General features: G+C 46.0%; 1 protein-coding gene across 3 annotated transcripts in view; it reads right to left on the reverse strand.

Annotated features, from left to right (window-relative positions):
- The window catches only part of LOC141270554 (uncharacterized), a 41,006-nt gene that overhangs the window by 13,859 nt on the left and 12,307 nt on the right, over window positions 1-14,840 (reverse strand). The window contains exon 2 of one of the 3 annotated variants that reach the window (XM_073680621.1): window positions 8,633-8,773. The exons of 1 other annotated variant lie outside the window; for it this stretch is intronic. The gene's annotated coding sequence lies outside the window, so the exon portion shown is untranslated. Of the gene's footprint in view, window positions 1-8,630; window positions 8,774-14,840 lie in introns of all 3 variants that reach the window. One more of the 3 variants, XM_073680622.1, reaches the window with a different exon arrangement.

A 14,840-nucleotide genomic window follows, 5' to 3' on the forward strand; every position in this document is an offset into this window, starting at 1 on the left:
TAGGTCAATCCGGGTGGCAAGGGTTATTAGATCATCGAGAGTGGTAGGAATGTCCCGACCAGCAAGTTCATCTTTAATACGGCCGGACAGACCCTCCCAGAAGACGGATACCAGGGCTTCGTTATCCCAGGCCAGCTCCGAGGCAAGGGTACGGAACCGTATGGCATATTGGCCCACGGTGAGGCTTCCCTGACGGAGGCGAAGCAGAGAAGATGCGGATGAGGTCCTCCGTCCGGGTTCGTCGAAGGCTTTCCGGAAAGCCATGAGAAAGGCAGGCAAGTCGGACACCAGGGGATCTCCTCTCTCCCATAGAGGATTTAGCCAGGCCAGGGCCTCCCCGGTGAGATGGGACATGATAAAGGCAATTTTGGCTCGGTCGGAGTTAAACTGGTGGGATAATAGTTCAAAATGCAGGGTGCACTGATTTATGAAGCCCCGAGCCAGGACGGAGTCGCCTCCGAAGCGAGGAGGTGCAGAGAGCCGGGGTCCGGAAAAGGATACCATGGTACTGGCGGAGGTTGTTGGTGGATCAGACAGAGTGTTCAGGCGAGTATTAACATTCCGCAGGTGACCCAGGATGGTCTCCTGTTGGGACCTCTGACGGGACAGTTCAAGACAGAGGTCCGAGAGCGAGGGAGCTTGAGTGCCACCGGGTTCCATGGCCCGAGCAAACTGTAACGGGTCCGGGAGGCGGAACCTCTGAGCTACTATACAAGGGGGCGGCCCTTGTAAGGGAGCGGGTGGCAGTCTCTGGGTGAACGGACAGGGAGTTACGGCAAGTGATCAGGGCAGTCTCTGGGTAAGGGGTAGGTACGACCTGTGATGGCAGAGCCTCCGGGTAGGCTAGCAGGCAGATGGTAGATGTGTGCTCCCAGGTGAGCAAGCGAGAGTCTCTGGAATAGCAGGTGGTCACGGCACGTGACAGCGGAACCTCCGGGCTGGCAGGCAGGTAGGTAACGGAGAAGCGCTCCCAGGTGAGCGGGCAAGAGTCTCTGGAATAGCTGGTGGTCACCGCACGTGACAACGGGACCTCCGGGCTGGCAAGCAGGCAGGTAACGGAGATGCGCTCCCAGGTGAGCGGGCAAGAGTCTCTGAGATAGCTGGTGGTCACAGCACGTGACAACGGAGCCTCCGGGCTGGCAAGCAGGCAGATAACGGAGAAGCGCTCCCAGGTGAGCGGGCAAGCTGGTCCATAGACAGACTGACCGGAGTAGTAAGGCAGACCGTCGGACCTCAGGCAAGCAGGCAGGTAGCTGATATGCGCTCCCAGGTGAGCGGGCAGGCTGGTCCTTTAGACAGACTGACAGGAGTAGTAAGGCAGACCGTCGGACCTCAGGCTGGCAGACAGGTAACAAGTATTCAGGCAGGAATCAAGCAGGTAACTAGCAGGAAACTGGCAGGAAACTGGCAGGTAACTGGCAGGTAACTGGCAGGTAACTGGCAGGTAACTGGCAACGGGACCTGAGGGCTGAAGCACAGGTGAGACACAGGTGCAAACAACATTGCTCGGGCACCTCCATTTTGGAGGAGGTGCCTTTTATATGATGAAGTCCTCCGGCCATTGGCCGGGGACTCTTTAGGGCGGCGCGCGCGGCCCCTTTAAGAGGAGGGGAGCGCGCGCGCGCGCGCCCTAAGCACAGGGGCCGGGAAGGAGCGCGCGCCGAGAGCAGAGCAGGAGGAGGACGCCGGGACGGAGCGCGCGCTGACAGCAGAGCGAGGAGAGGACGCCGGGCAGGAGCGCGCGCTGACAGCAGAGCGGGGAGAGGACGCCGGGCACGGAGCAGAGCGGTGAGGGGAGCAGCGTCCCTGCCTAGCAGAGGGCAGGGACGCCAGCGCTACAGCGCTCAAGACTAATGACAACTTATTCAATATGATGACCTAATGTTATCAAATTCTGTGTCGTACCTCTGGGTTCAAAATGTTCACTATACACCTTAATAAAATCCTTGAGGGGTATAGTTTCCAAAATGGGGTCACTTGTGGGGGAGCTCCACTGTTTAGGCACATCAGGGGCTCTCCAAACGCGACATGGTGTCCGCTAACAAATTGAATGGAAAATCGGCTCAAATTGTTAGCGGACGAGATGTTGCGTTTGGAGAGCCCCGGCGTGCCTAAACATTGGAGCTCCCCCACAAGTGACCCCATTTTGGAAACTAGACCCCCCAAGGCACCTATCTAGATGCATAGTGAGCACTTGGAACTCCCAGGTGCTTCACAAATTGATTCGTAAAAATGAAAAAGTGAAAAAAAAAAACCACTTTTTCATTTTTATGAATCAATTTGTGAAGCACCTAGGGGTTCCAAGTTCTCACTATGCATCTAGATAGGTGCCTTGGGGGGGTCTAGTTTCCAAAATGGGGTCACTTGTGGGGGAGCTCCAATGTTTGGGCACACAGGGGCTCTCCAAACGCAACATGGTGTCCGCTAACAATTTGAGCCGACAATTTGTTAGCGGATACCATGTTGCATTTGAAGAGTCCCTGTGTGCCCAAACATTGGAGCTCCCCCACAAGTGACCCCATTTTGGAAACTAGACCCCCCGAGGCACCTATCTAGATGCATAGTGAGCACTTGGAACCCCCAGGTGCTTCACAAATTGATTCATAAAAATGAAAGAGTGTTTTTTTTTTCACTTTTTCATTTTTACGAATCAATTTGTGAAGCACCTGGGGGTTCCAAGTGCTCACTATGCATCTAGATAGGTGCCTTGGGTGGTCTAGTTTCCAAAATGGGGTCACATGTGGGGGAGCTCCAATGTTTGGGCACACAGGGGCTCTCCAAACGCAACATGGTGTCCGCTAACAATTTGAACCGACAATTTGTTAGCGGATACCATGTTGCATTTGGAGAGTCCCTGTGTGTCCAAACATTGGAGCTCCTGCACAAGTGACCCCATTTTGGAAACTAGACCCCCCCAAGGCACCTATCTAGATGCATAGTGAGCACTTGGAACCCCCAGGTGCTTCACAAATTGATTCATAAAAATGAAAAAGTGGTTTTTTTTTCACTTTTTCATTTTTACGAATCAATTTGTGAAGCACCTGGGGGTTCCAAGTGCTCACTATGCATCTAGATAGGTGCCTTGGGGGGGTCTAGCTTCCAAAATGGGGTCAATTGTGGGGGAGCTCCAATGTTTGGGCACACAGGGGCTCTCCAAACGCAACATTATGTCCTCTAACAATTTGAGCCGATTTTCCATTCAATTTGTTAGCGGATACCATGTTGCATTTGGAGAGTCCCTGTGTGTCCAAACATTGGAGCTCCTGCACAAGTGACCCCATTTTGGAAACTAGACCCCCCCAAGGCACCTATCTAGATGCATAGTGAGCACTTGGAACCCCCAGGTGCTTCACAAATTGATTCATAAAAATGAAAAAGTGTTTTTTTTTTCACTTTTTCATTTTTACGAATCAATTTGTGAAGCACCTGGGGGTTCCAAGTGCTCACTATGCATCTAGATAGGTGCCTTGGGGGGTCTAGTTTCCAAAATGGGGTCACTTGTGTGGGAGCTCCAATGTTTGGGCACTCAGGGGCTCTCCAAACGCAACATGGCGTCCGCTAATTATTCAAGCAAATTTTACAATCAAAAAGTCAAATGGCGCTCCTTCCCTTCCGAGCCCTGCCGTGCGCCCAAACAGTGTTTTTTCCCCACATATGGGGTAGCTGCGTGCCCAGGGGAAATTGCACAACAAATTTTGGGGTCCATTTTTTCTGGTTACCCCTGTGAAAATAAAAAAAATTGAGTCTAAAGTAACATTTTTGTGAAAAAAGTTAAATGTTCATTTTTTTCTTCCACATTCCAAAAATTCCTGTGAAGCACCTGAAGGGTTAATAAAGTTCTTGAATGTGGTTTTGAGCACCTTGAGGGGTGCAGTTTTTAGAATGGTGTCACTTTTGGGTATTTTCTGTCATAAAGACCTCTCAAAGTGACTTCAAATGTGATGTTGTCCCTAAAAAAAAGGTTTTGTAAATTTTGTTGGAAAAATTAGAAATCGCTGGTCAACTTTTAACCCTTATAACTCCCTAACAAAAAAAAATTTTGGTTCCAAAATTGTGCTGATGTAAAGTAGACATGTGGGAAGTGTTATTTATTAACTATTTTGTGTGACATATCTCTCTGATTTAAGGGCATAAAAATTCAAATTTTGAAAATTGCAAAATTTTCGCCAAATTTCCATTTTTTTCACAAATAAACGCAAGTGATATCGAAGAAATTTTACCACAATCATGAAGTATAATATGTCACGAAAAAACATTCTCAGAATCAGGGGGATCCGTTGAAGCGTTCCAGAGTAATTACCTCATAAAGTGACAGTGGTCAGAATTGTAAAAATTGGTCTGGTCATTAACATGCAAACCACCTTCGGGGGTAAAGGGGTTAAGGGGTTAATGTGAAAAAAAAAACATTTTAGCAACAATAAATATCCATAAGTATAGGGAACACAGAGTCACTGCACAATGTTAGTTAAGTGACATCTATAACAAATTTATCATACTCTGTCATCCTATACATATCCTTTACACAGTGGCAAATCACAAATCACAGGTCCCACAGCAATAGCCCCCAACGTCAAAAGGAAAAAGAAATATATATATATTTGGCTGAGTCATATCTTCCGACTCTGCATGCTGCCCTTGTACTTGGCAGGCCAGGACGAGATGGTATGGAGATGAATAAGGGAAGCCAAAGTCAAAAAGTAAACTTTTCTTTAGTTAACAAGAACTTGATGAGAAGTATATACAACAGATAGCAGACACAACACTTTATGAATGCTTCTCCTGCATTACGCAGAGTCAGGAACATTCTGGTTATATGTGATGGTACTTAACATTTTTTTTTACAAGCTACGACAGCCAGCAAACAATGATGTGAAGGCCCATCATCCCCTGTGGGGATTATACGGGGTGAGATGTGATGCTATGGCCCCTCAGAGCAACTCACAGCTCCCAGTTCATTTGTGAGGACCTCACTGGCTGAGGTGCATCGGTATGAGTCCTCACTAGTAATCTCAAAGTCCACTAAATGAGCACCACACACTCCTTGCTGTTGCACTGCATCTTCAGCTCTCTGTAAGAGAACTTGTGTCCCAGTTTGTCGCCACTGTGGCTTCTTCTCTCGTGTAGACAATAGTTTGCTTAAATCCTGGTCTAAGATAATGAATCCTTCCTTAACTTAGTCCCCTTTAATTAGGCCTTCTGTCTCCCCCCTTCCCCAGGGCAAAGTTCCATGCCTTTTTAAGTAGGCCTCCTGGCCAGAGCTAAGGACCTTGCCCTGCTCTTAGTCTCCGCTATGCTCCCTGGAGTTCAGATTCCTACTGCTATTCTAGCTTTGCTTTCCTTCAGAACATACTGATGTCTCCCTCCTGGCACACAACACCATATAATTTCAAGTCTTCAATCAGATAGACCAAAGGTCTGTATTTCTCACTTAGTTATCCCCATCTGACTCATGACCAGGAAATTGTTCTCCTGTGTGTCCATGTAGCTCAGTATGAGAGCTACCACACAGTATTATGGCCACAACAGCCTGCTACACAAAATGAGGACCCCCACTTAGTATGTTGGCCCTTACAGTCCACCATGGCCCCACACTCAGTATAATGAGCCCCATGAGCCGCCCACTCACTATGAGAGCCCCCACAGCCCTTCACTTAATATGATGCCCCCACAATTCCTGATATTTAAGAATATCAAGGTATATATAAAGGAAAGGGTATGGTACTCATCAGAGAATGATTCAATAATCCGCCTCAAGGCGTTTCCCCAATAGGTTCATCAGGAGGCTTGATACAGGGATGATAATTCATGATCTTCAGCATAGTATTCATGATGTTCAGAATAGTGTACCTAATAACCAGGTGTCCATGTTTAAATATCTCACTTCATCCAAAACCACTCCCCATCCTAGGAGACCTATTCCCATTCCTAGAAGTGAATTGTCATAGGATATATAGAATGGAGTCTGTCTACAATACTGTACTGCGCCTGCGCTACTTCTCGTGTGCTAGAGGTGCGATAATGTCCATCCCCTAGTGTGCATGTCCGGAAGTGACGTGCTTTAAACTGAAACACCAGATAAACTGATTGCCGGAGGCACTACTCGTACCCATGACTGCGCATACCGGTAGCTATGCGCTTCACGCCGGAATGCATCTAGGGTCAGTGTCTGCGGTTGCACATTCCCGGATGTTTGCGTTACTGCGTTCCACACCGGAGAGCATCCCGGTCTCTTATCTGCAACTGCGCATGTCCGGAAGCATGCGTTCCACGTGGCACAGTATAATGAATTTCGATTGCATTCTACCAACATAGAAATACCTTATCTCTGAGATCAGTGTCATAGGAGACTAAAAACAAGTATTGCACATCCTCCCATCATGCAATAGGCATGTAGATCTACGTTATCACTACAAAAAATATGGGATGAGAGCCCACAGTATATTCCTAAATGGTTAAATGTGACCACTATTGCATAATTAGAGATTCACAAGTATCACCACACTTGTTAGTTACTAAATAGTATATGTGGGATACAACTGATAAGAAATAATTCTGATATAGCAGCTGAGATATCTCGGTGAAGTACAACAATATGTGAACCTCACTCTCAGGGAACTGAGTAGCAATGGGAAAAGTAGAATATCCAAAAATGTAATCCAGAATGGGGCTCTATTCATACAAAACAGGCATAGGAAATTTGCTCATTGAGTCCCTTAGGGGCTAGTGTATCCAGTCTGGAAATCCACTCACTTTCCTTTTAGAGGATATATCTATTGTGATCACCTTCTTTCACATTGGGTTTAACCACCTCAATGATACAAAAGGAGAGGTCTCCGGTTTCACCTCGATGTACACGGTTCACGTGTCTCACTAATGGGATGTCCTGACCATGGCGTATATCGCCCAAATGCTCCCCACCTTGTTACTACACTATCTCTTGGTCTTGCCTACGTAATCTAGGGGGCAGGTGCATGTGGCCATATATACAAGTCCTGAGGTTTTACAGTTGGAATAATACCTTTGGAAAAAGGTCTTACCTGTGGATGAACTCGAAAAAGATTTACATGGTCTCATCCAAGTACATGTACAACATTCTCCGCAACTAAAGAAAATGAAAATTCTTCTACCTAGCCAAGTCCCCTTGGGTGCAGTTTTTTTTTTATAAACACCATGCACTAAATTGTTTCTAATTGACCGACCAATTCTGAAAGTTATTGTGGGAGTAGATGCCTCAGCACCCTCAGGTTTGGGTAGGCCTTAAGTATATCCTAGTGTTTTCTGAGGATATTAAAGATATGGTCACTCTGTTGGAAGTTCCTATTACTCGTGTTATCATCTATTTCTTGGTCTCTTGGTTAGGTATGGAGGAGTGTCTGTCTCTCCTGTTTTTGTGCAAATGATCATGAGGAATCCAAAATGTACTGTGGGTACCTTTTTCCATGTATCTGGTGTTAATGTCTATTGTCTGTATATTAAAATCTCTGACATTTGAACAGTTCCTTCTCAACAGTAAAAACTGGCCCTTGGGTATTCTCTTTTTTAGTGGCATGGGGTGGTGGCTATCCCACTTCAATAGTTTATTAATGCTTGTAGGTTTATGGTAGATGAGTGTCCCTAGGGTCCCATCCCTTTCTTTCTTATTAAATCCAGGAAAGGCAACTGGTAATAATTAAACTCCACTGTAAATCTAAGTCGCACTCTATTGATGTTGAGTTCCCTGACAAATTCTAGAAACTGTTCACTCGTCCCTGACCAGATGGTTAAAATGTCTTAAGGTGAGCACTCTCCCTTGTACTATTATACGGCATCCACCACCGCTATATTCATCCTGAAGGCACCCCACACTAGCAGGTAAGTACAAACTCTATTACTACCCTTACTACTCTCCTGCATGCTTAGTATGTCCACCTGCATCTTTTTCCGCTTCTAGTGCCCTTCTTTATTAAATAGCAAATCTATATGGCATTTTTTAGTGTATTGTACTCTGATATTCAGTGTACAGGGCAGAGCCGCATGTGTACAGGCTGGGCTGTGGAGTCGGAGTCCGAGTCGTCGAGTCGGTGCTCATTTTGGTGGAGTCGGAGTCGGTATAAAATGGACCGACTCCTAAAATATATAATAAATTGGGTACAGTAGTTCAATGCAGAATGTGCTGAATATTTTTTCATAGGAATTTGGGAAAGTTATGAAATGTCCTATAAATGGCTGTTCTATTCCTGATATAAGGCTACATTCACACACAGCGTTTTTGCTGCGTTTTTTGAGGATATTTTTTTCAGCTGCAAAAGCAGATCAGCTTTTTAAAAAAACGCATCACCTGAAAGGTTTTTGAGCTCATAGATGTTTTCAATAGCAAAAGCAGAATAGAAAAACGCCGCACAAACTGACATGCTCATTCTTTGTGAGGATCCGTTTTTGAGTCCAAAAACGGATCCTCACAAAATGATGTGTCTGAATGTCATATCTTGAAACCCATTGACTTTGCTGGGTGGGATGCCCAGAGTCACTGCATTTTACTGCAAAAAAAGGATCCACAAAAACACTGTGTGTGAATCATGGCCGTAGCCAGTGAGGGGCAGAGGGGGCAGCAGCCCCCCCCTAGAAGCAGGGGCACGCACCTATCAAAACTCACTTGTATGCTGCAGTGCTCCCATCCTGCACCGGCTCCAGACTGCAGGGGGCAATCTCCGCTCCTCTGTCCTGTCTTCTGTCGTCTTCACCAGAGAGAGGAGGGGTGCCTGCCCTGCACAGGATCTGATTCCTGGGGCCCGAGCTGGAGAAAGTGAGAAAGTGAAAGTACTACTGCTCATCTCTGTCACAGGAAGGTAACTACTGCTAATATTGTAGGTGATTATTATGTGCTCTCTGTACAATGTGCGAACTATATGTGCGATATGTGCAATATACTATTTGCTGTCATCTGTCTATCACACTCTATCTATCCCTCCATGTATTCATCTATCTATCCCTCCATCTATCCGTTCATCTATCCTTTCATTTATCCCTCTATCTATCCATCCATCCCTCTATCTATCCATCCTTTCATCTATCCCTCCAGCTATCCATCCATATGGCTATCTATCATATATCTATCCATATATTTATCCATCCATCCCTGTATCTATCTATCTCTCCTTCTATCCATCCCTCTATCTATCCCACTATCTATCTATCTATCCATCCATTTATCCATATCTGTCTATCCATATCTTATCTGTACCAAAAAGAATGAAGCTCTGACTGAGGTAGCAGTTAGGATGAGTGGCCTACAGGAGGACTGCCAGTCACAAGAGGACTTGGGTCCTGACAGTGCTACTGCTGCCATATCTTCATCCTCATCAGATGAGGAGTTTGACAAGTATTTGGATGACATGGAGCAGGCAAAGCGTTGCCGCAAGGAAAAAGATTTCACTCCGTCTCCTATAGCAAGCAGATTGATCATATTTCAGCAAAATGTTTCACTTGCTCTCAAAGAAATAGAAAAATTCAACCGTTCATCAAAACTGACTGTGCATGAGGCAATTCCTTTATACCCGGAAATTGTTAGAGATGTTGCCCATGTGGTTACGGCTTTGCCTCCAACCCAAGTTAGTGTAGAGAGTTTGTTCTCTAGCCTTAAAATTATTAGGTCAGATTTGAGGTCATCAATGAAGGAGGATTTGATGGAGGCAATTCTATTTCTTAGAACAAATTCATAGACTGCACGAATGTTATTTAGTATGTTTTTGTTGAAAACTGTTTTTTGCCACACATATATATATATATATACACATATATATACATATACACACACATACACACAATATATATACAGTACAGACCAAAAGTTTGGACACACCTTCTCATTTAAAGATCTTTCTGTATTTTCATGACTGTGAAAATTGTACATTCACACTGAAGGCATCAAAACTATCAATTAACACATGTGGAATTATATACATAACAAAAAAGTGTGAAACAACTGAAAATATGTCTTATATTCTAGGTTCTTCAAAGTAGCCACATTTTGCTTTGATGACTGCTTTGCACACTCTTGGCATTCTCTTGATGAGCTTTAAGAGGTAGTCACCGGAAATGGTCTTCCAACAATCTTGAAGGAGTTCCCAGAGATGCTTAGCACTTGTTGGCCCTTTTGCCTTCACTCTGCGGTCCAGCTCACCCCAAACCATCTCGATTGGGTTCAGGTCTGGTGACTGTGGAGGCCAGGTCACCGTAGCACCCCATCACTCTCCTTCTTGGTCAAATAGCCCTTACACAGCCTGGAGGTGTGTTTGGGGTCATTGTCCTGTTGAAAAATAAATAATGGTCCAACTAAACTCAAAACGGATGGAATAGCATGCCGCTGCAAGATGCTGTGGTAGCAATGCTGGTTCAGTATGCCTTCAATTTTGAATAAATCCCCAACAGAGTCACCAGCAAAGCACCCCCACACCATCACACCTCCTCCTCCATGCTTCACGGTGGGAACCAGGCATGTAGAGTCTACCCGTTCACCTTTTCTGCGTTGCACAAAGTCACGGTGGTTGGAAATAAAAACCTCAAATTTGGACACATCAGACCAAAGCACAGATTTCCACTGGTCTAATGTCCATTCCTTGTGTTCTTTAGCCCAAACAAGTCTCTTCTGCTTGTTGCCTGTCCTTAGCAGTGGTTTCCTAGCAGCTATTTTACCATGAAGGCCTGCTGCACAAAGTCTCCTCTTAACAGTTGTTGCAGAGATTTGTCTGCTGCTAGAACTCTGTGTGGCATTGACATGGTCTCTAATCTGAGCTGCTGTTAACCTGCGATTTCTGAGGCTGGTGACTCAGATAAACTTATCCTCAGAAGCAGAGGTGACTCTTGGTCTTCCTTTCCTGGGGTGGTCCTCATGTGAGCCAGTTTCTTTGTAGCGCTTGATGGTTTTTGCAACTGCACTTGGAGACACTTTCAAAGTTTGCCCAATTTTTCGGACTGACTGACCTTCATTTCTTAAAGTAATGATGGCCACTCATTTTTCTTTACTTAGCTGCTTTTTTCTTGCCATAATACAAATTCTAACAGTCTATTCAGTAGGACTATCAGCTGTGTATCCACCTGACTTCTGCACAACACAACTGATGGTCCCAACCCCATTTATAAGGCAAGAAATCCCACTTATTAAACCTGACAGGGCACACCTGTGAAGTGAAAACCATTTCCGGTGACTACCTCTTGAAACTCATCAAGAGAATGCCAAGAGTGTGCAAAGCAGTCATCAAAGCAAAAGGTGGCTACTTTGAAGAACCTAGAATATAAGACATATTTTTAGTTGTTTCACACTTTTTTGTTAAGTATATAATTCCACATGAGTTCATTCATAGTTTTGATGCCTTCAGTGTGAATGTACAATTTTCATAGTCATGAAAATACAGAAAAATCCTTAAATGAGAAGGTGTGTCCAAACTTTTGGTCTGTACTGTACATACACACACACTATATATATCGATATTACATAGTGTATTACATATTTACAATTTATTACAGTTTTGTGTTCTAAAGTTGTATTCCAATAAATATATATTATATTCTATCTAAATATCTTGATTATTGTATCATAAAAATGATTAAATGTCTGATGTTCACATTGTACTACAATAAATTTTTCACTTAAATATAAGCAATATATGTGGAAGTCGGAGTCGTGGAGTCGGTGTAAGGGAAACTGAGGAGTGGGAGTCGCAGGTTTGGCTTACCGACTCCACAACCCAGTGTACAGGGCAGAGCTGCGTAGAAGAACTGACACTGGACACTCGGTAAAACTGCGCTCTGAAGTTTCTTGTTTCTCGCACAGATATTGATAACATAAGATGGAGTCAGACGAACCCTCCTACAAGACGTGATAAAGTCATTACTACAGGACTGTATGAGAAAGGGATTTATTCTACAAGAAACGCTGGAGCCACAAATGAGAGAATCCGGGCCCCGTGGCTGGATATTCAGGCCCCCAGCGTGTTAGGACCAGATGGGGTCTTTGTCCCTGGAGCTTCTCTACTCGGTATAATGAGACTCTGATCTTGTTCTTATAAAGAGTAGTGATGAGTGAGCATGTTCGCTGGTGCTCGCCCGAGCATCTCACTGCTCGACATGCTCGGCGCTCGCCGAGTATTTCCGGGGTTGCTCGGCGGGAGCTCGGGTCTCCTCCCTGCATGTTTGGCGCTCTTTACAAAACCAGTGAACATGCAGGGATTGCCTGCCACTCACTGTAATGCCGTAGCCATGTTGGTTGTGGCATTATATCAGACCTGGCACCGCCATGCTCGTCACAATCACTCCGGGAATCAGACAGTGTAGGGAGAGGTGCTACTGAGCTAGGAAGAGATTTGCTTGTTTCTAGTTCGTGTAGGTGCACCAAACTATATTAGAGACACATATCCATCTCAACAAATCCATCTGCAGAGATATCAGGCAGGCAGTGTATATAGCAGACTGCAGTGCACATAGCACAAGAGGTTCCATTCCAGTTTTGCCTGCTGCTGCTGTTAGATATTCCTAGAAAAAAGCCCAGGTCTCAGGGGCCAGGAATAATTTTTTTTTGGATATTCATCCTCATTATTTGCTTAAAAAGCAATCCAGAGAGCACAGTTTTTCTGCGCCATTTGCTTGTTGGCACTGCAGAATACAGCCAGGTCCTTTCCATATTAGAGCGCTAGAAATCCAGCTATTTAAAACTGTGTTTTCTCCGTCACACGGATCACATATACGTTTTCAGAAAATACTGCCATTTCTGGCCTCCATTAAAAATTTGTTTCAGTGTGCCAGTGAAACAATTGACACCAGATTGCTGTTCAAAATAGTTACCTACAGGCCAGGTATTTAAAACTGTGGTTTGTCCGCCACACGGATCACATATAAGTTCGCTCCAAATTCAGTCATTTGTTTGTTATGAGCGTGGAATATATTGTTCTCCATTTAAAATGGGCAAGGCACGTGGCAAGAGACGGGGAACTGGACGTGATGGTGATGATGGTGCATGCAGAGCCCGTGGCCGTAGGCAAGCTGAAATTGTGCCACAACAAACACCCACATCTTCTCGCTCGACCTTCCTGTCCCAATTAATAGGGGACCGCAGAACACCACTATTCAACACAGAGCAGTGTGAAAAGGTTATTGGTTGGATAGCAGATAATGCTTCCAGTCACTTAGCCACCATCACCACCACCACCCTGTCTTCCACATGGTCAAGTCTCAGTAGCTTTGAGTCTGGACCGCATATTCCTCACCCTGAACCTCCTTCCTCCCACCATGCCGAGTGCCCAGAGACAATTGATCCCACACTTGGAGACTCCGAAGAACTGTTCACTTTTCCATTTATAGATTCGGGCCTCTCGCCCCGGTCCACTTGAAGCGGGGCAAGAGGAGATCGCATGTAGCAATGCTCAAATATTTGAGCAGCCACGGTCACACAAAGGCAACGGTGGGAAAGTGTCACACGAGGTGGACGAGGATGAGACACAATTGCCAGAAAGTCAGGAGGAGGACCAGAGTGCGGAAGTGGAAGACGAGGTGGTGGATGATATAGTAACTGACCCAACCTAGCAGGAGGAAATGCAGAGCCAGGAGAGCAACACACAGGGGGAGGGAGACAGAGCACCTCAACAGGCAGGAAGAATTAGTGTGGTGGCCGCAGAAAGAAGGCAGGCAACCGTTCCCCGTAACACCAACACGAAGGAAGTTGCCAGTACAACTGTTAGGTCTTCCCGAGTCCGGTTGTTTTTTAAAGACTCTGCCGATAACCCCAAAAAGGCCATTTGCACCACCTGCCAGGCCAGCATCAGGAAGGGTGGCAAAACGACCAGCCTGACCACCACCAGCATGATCAGGCACGTGGCAGCAAAGCACCTGACTTTGTGGGCCGAACCCCAGGGTCCAGGAACAGTGTCTGCGGGTGGCACCATTGCTTCTTCCGCTGTTGTGCATGCAAGCCAATCCCCTGGCCATGGTGCATGCAAAGATGCCTCCTGCCGTGCACCTGTCGTTGCACACTCTCAAGTAGCAGCATCAGGAAGCACGTCCACGTCCTTGTCCCAGCGTTCAGTTGTCCATACTCCAGTCCGTGGAACGCAAGCGCAAATACACAGCCAACGCCCCACAGGCCACAGTACTAAATCCCCACATTTCACGACTGCTTGCGCTCAAAATGTTGCCTTTTAGGCTCGTGGAGACGGAAGTTTTCCGCAACCTGATGGCGGCGGCCGTCCTTCGGTACTCGGGCCCCAGCCGTCACTATTTCTCCCGGTGTGCCGTCCCCGCATTACACAAGCACGTGTCCCAAAACATTAGCCATGCCCACAACAACGCAGTTACCGGGAAAGTCCACCTAACCATGGACACGTGGCAAGTACTTGTAGGCAGGGACGGTACATCTCGCTGACGGCACACTGGGTTAACATAGTGAAAGCCGGGACCCAGTCGGACCTTAGGACGGAACACGTCCTCCCGACGCCAAGGATTGTGGGCCCTAGGTTAATCAGGGTTGCCCCCACACTATACAGCTCCTGCACCTCATCCTCCCCAGCCTTCTCCTCCTCTTCAGAATGAAGAAATCCCGGCACTCACGTGTATTCGATCAGTTCATTTATTCCACATGTAGGAAAACTACAACAAGACGTTTCAGCCCCTCACAGGCTTTTTTCAATTGAAAAAAAGCCTGTGAGGGGCTGAAACGTCTTGTTGCAGTTTTCCTACATGTGGGATAAATTAACTGATCGAATACACGCGAGTGCCGGGATTTCTTCATTCTGCTTGTAATCTCTCCACGTGCACCACTATTACTAACGAGTACTACGGAGTGCCGACTATTTCTCTGTATTTGTATTTCTCCT

Source organism: Phyllobates terribilis, unplaced genomic scaffold (genome assembly GCF_046119375.1).
Source record: "Phyllobates terribilis strain yellow unplaced genomic scaffold, ASM4611937v1 Scaffold_5__5_contigs__length_657084704, whole genome shotgun sequence".
Lineage (NCBI taxonomy): Eukaryota > Metazoa > Chordata > Amphibia > Anura > Dendrobatidae > Phyllobates > Phyllobates terribilis.